The following is a 4,342-nucleotide window of genomic DNA, read 5'->3' on the forward strand; positions in this document are numbered from 1 at the left end:
CACAGCCCAATGTTCCCACAGCCCTATGTTCCCACAGCCCTATGTTCCCACAGCCCTATGGTCCCACAGCCCTATGGTCCCACAGCCCAATGTTCCCACAGCCCTATGGTCCCACAGCCCTATGGTCCCACAGCCCTATGTTCCCACAGCCCTATGGTCCCACAGCCCTATGTTCCCACAGCCCTATGTTCCCACAGCCCAATGTTCCCACAACCCTATGTTCCCAAATTTCTAAGATTTTTCTTAAAATTAGGCCCTATGTTAGGGTTAGGGTTACATTCCGTCTGTAGTCCATTGCTACTGGATAATAGGTTGGGTGTAATTGGCTACCAAATTGGGAGAAAGGGGGATCAAATCTGATACAAATTTATGAAAAAGGAAATGTGGAAACATAAGGCCTAATTTTGATAAAAATCTTAGAAATGTGGGAACTTAGGGCTGTGGGAACATATAGGCACGCTCCCAATCCTTTCACTTTATATAAACGGTAATTGAATCATCTTTAAGCTGGAAATGGACAGTTTGTGTGGGAGGATGGAGCTTGTTCCAGTTTGACAGTGATGAATTATTTACAGAGAATTTGTGCCGAGATACACGCCGGCGATTTAATCTCCGCTGCTATTAAAACCCAGAGAAATAAGTATGTACATTTACATTTATTTGAGTGACACAGCAGAGTAATAATCTTGCTTTTGATTGCATTTTATCACATTCTTCATTACCTGTCTACATTGTTTGCCACTGATACAACAACAATCAAAAGGAAATGAAAAACACAGACATATCTATCATCCTCTACTCTATGTTTTTATTTCCTGGGTTGTGTTAGATTGCTCCTCGTGGGTTGTTCAGAGGAGTTCTTGGGAAACACTGTCATGAGATTAATGTGAAACATAGGAGACATCCCAGAATGAAGCCGCTACGGAGAACACCGTCCCTTTGAACCGCCTCACTTTACATTCATACCCTGTTTGCTCAACTTAAATTTCATTGTTATCACTCAACGCTGGCAGGAAATCCTCTCCAGGTGGAGTAACAAATTGAAAGAAGATTAAAGTCCAGCGTCCGCTTAAACAGCAGCAATGATTGAGTCTGGAGAAAGTTGTTGGACTCGACAAATAAACTAAAACAGCGAGGAACATCCCTGACTTTAATTAGACTCAGTATGTGCTTCACTGCACTGCACATTTAACTGTTTAACTGGCAACACTGTTCTTTCTCGTTTTGGGTTTCTTCTGGCAGCTTTCAGCTCTTTGTTCAACCATGTCATAGCTGCATTTATTTCTTTTTCTATTCCTCTTTTGCAATCTTATATACGTGTGAAATATAGGGTTGGGTATTGGGGGTCAGCCCTATAGTCCCACAGCCCTATGTTCCCACATTACTAAGATTGTTGTTAAAATTAGGCCCTGTGTTTCCACATTTCTAAGATTTTTGTTAAAATTAGGCCCTATGTTTCCACATTACTAAGATTTTTGTTAAAATTAGGCCCTATGTTTCCACATTACTAAGTTTTTTTTGTAAAAATTAGGCCCTATGTTAGGATTAGGGTTAGGCTACATTCCATCTGTAGTCCATTGCTACTGGATAATAGGTTGGGTGTAATTGGCTACCAAATTGGGAGAAAGGGGGATTAAAAAGGAAATGTGGGAACATAGGGCCTAATTTTAACAAAAATCTTAGAAATGTGGGAACATAGGCACGCTCCCGGCTTTCAGCTCTTTGTTCAACCATGTCATAGCTGCATTCATTTCTTTTTCTCTTCATCTCTTTAAATCCTATATACATGTGAAATATAGGGTTGGGTATTGGGGGTCAGCCCTATAGTCCCACAGCCCTATGTTCCCACATTTCTAAGATTTCTGTTAAAATTGGGCCCTATGTTTCCACATTCCTAACAATGTTGTTAAAATTAGGCCCTATGTTTCCACATTTCTAACAATGTTGTTAAAATTAGGCCCTATGTTTCCACATTTCTAAGATTTTTGTTAAAATTAGGCCCTATGTTCCCACATTTCTAAGATTTTTGTTAAAATTAGGCCCTATGTTAGGATTAGGGTTAGGCTACATTCCATCTGTAGTCCATTGCTACTGGATAATAGGTTGGGTGTAATTAGCTACCACATTGGGAGAAAAGGGGATAGAATCTGATGCAAATTTATGATTGAGGAAATGTTGGAACATAGGGGCTAATTTTGAAAAAACATCTTAGAAATGTGGGAACATAGGCACGCTCCCGGCTTCCAGCTCTTTGTTCAACCATGTCATAGCTGCATTCATTTCTTTTTCTCTTCATCTCTTTCAATCCTATATACGTGTGAAATATAGGGTTGGGTATTGGGGGTCAGCCCTATGGTCACATAGCCCTATGTTTCCACATTTCTAAGAATGTTGTTAAAATTAGGCCCTATGTTAGGGTTAGGCTACATTCCATCTGTAGTCCATTGCTACTGGATAATAGTTTGGGTGTAATTAGCTACCAAATTGGGAGAAAGTGGGATAGAATCTGATGCAAATTTATGATAAAGGAAATGTGGGAACATAGGGCCTAATTTTGGAAAAATATCTTAGAAATGTGGGAACATAGGGCTGTGGGAACATAGGCACGCTCCCGGCTTTCAGCTCTTTGTTCAACCATGTCATAGCTGCATTCATTTCTTTTTCTCTTCATCTCTTTAAATGCTATATACGTGTCAAATATAGGGTTGTGTATTGGGGGTCAGCCCTATGGTCCCACAGCCCTATGTTTCCACATTTCTAAGATTTTTGTTAAAATTAGGCCCTATGTTTCCACAATACTAAGATTTTTGTTAAAATTAGGCCCTATGTTAGGATTAGGGTTAGGGTTACATTCTATCTGTAGTCCATTGCTACTGGATAATAGGTTGGGTGTAATTGGCCACCAAATTGGGAGAAAGGGGGATAAAATCTGATGCAAATTTATGATAAAGGAAATGTGGGAACATGGGGGCTAATTTTGGAAAAACATCTTAGAAATGTGGGAACATGTGGGAACATAGGGCTGAGGGAACATAGGCACGCTCCCGGCTTCCAGCTCTTTGTTCAACCATGTCATAGCTCCATTAATTTCTTTTTCTCTTCCTCTCTTGCAGTCCTTTATACGTGTGAACTATAAAGTTGGGTATCTTTGAATATTTTCAGATAGCGGCGTTCAAACTATACTTTTAAAATGGGGCTGGTGCCAAAAACGGTGCCTGAACTGATACTTTTAACCCTTGAGTTTTCCTTGGGTCAAATTTGCCACTTTTTCAATGTTTTTTTATATCAGAAATATTGGTTTCTTTCAACCAAATTCCCCAAAAATAATAGTTTAAATGGTTTCAAAACAGTACTGACTAAACTTTGACATGTACCAGTCTGTGATCCACTCAACATCCTCTGATCTTAACTATTAGTCGAAATAATTCATAATTAAAATAAAAATTCTTTTTTTTTAACTCAAAAATTAAGTATAATGCCATATAAATTAGGTGTATGACCATGAATTAAAAGAAATGTTGAAAAAAGTAACTTGGAAAAACTTGAAAGCTGAGACCAACATGCAACTTATTTTGCAGCCAGGCAGCTTTCACATAATTGGTCTCTTTGGAATTGTACCACAGACATAAAACAGATTTTATTTGTTTAAATTTCATTCATAAAGGTCTTAAAAAGGTCTCAAAAAGTCTGAAATTCGACATGGTGAAACCTGCAGAATCTCTGATAAACACAAAGTTGTCATCAAGGCTTTGAATTTCAGAGATGCTTCTTACAGATGTATATTCCTGGGAGATATCTTAGCAACACGTTTACCTCGCAATCTTTATTGTGGATGATAAAATGTTAACTGCAGGGTTTTTATAAGCCTCTTTGCAGTGTTTTCTCTCTGATAACAAGGCTTCCAACTCATGGATCTGTCCCCATCGTCTCACCTGCACCTTAAACAACTCGTCCCGACTAACGCGGCCCATTGCATGTGTTAAGGAAGGGCTGTTTTCAGTCTGAAGGCCTGCTGTGATGACTGTCCTCTTCGTAGACGATCAGCCTAAATATGCAAAGGCATGTGTCGGTTTGAGGCTTGTGAACACTTATCAGACACCTAAACACTGCATGGAGCTTAATAATCCTAAAACAGGATTTTACAGCTCAGGGAAGATATCACAGCAGCAATCAGTTTATCTTCCGTTGCAATGATCACGAGGTAAGCAGTAGGAAAACAGGGTCCTTAGGCATGTGAACTTGCACATATTCGATTGGCCGAACGCAGTGACACGCACGACGTGCTGGATTTTCCGATTTAGACATGTTGGATAAGCACTGTTGGGAAGAATACTTTCAAAAC

At 39.4% G+C, this 4,342-nt stretch overlaps 1 long non-coding RNA gene across 1 annotated transcript; it reads left to right on the plus strand.

The window, feature by feature from the left end:
* Positions 1-266: 266 nt before the first annotated feature.
* LOC116061895 lies at positions 267-2,559 on the plus strand. Its single transcript, XR_004107833.1, has 3 exons — positions 267-424; positions 1,513-1,520; positions 2,529-2,559. It is a non-coding gene; the product is annotated as an uncharacterized LOC116061895 (long non-coding RNA).
* The last annotated feature ends 1,783 nt before the right edge of the window (positions 2,560-4,342 follow it).

The sequence above is a fragment of the Sander lucioperca genome, chromosome 3 (genome assembly GCF_008315115.2).
Source record: "Sander lucioperca isolate FBNREF2018 chromosome 3, SLUC_FBN_1.2, whole genome shotgun sequence".
Classification (NCBI taxonomy): domain Eukaryota; kingdom Metazoa; phylum Chordata; class Actinopteri; order Perciformes; family Percidae; genus Sander; species Sander lucioperca.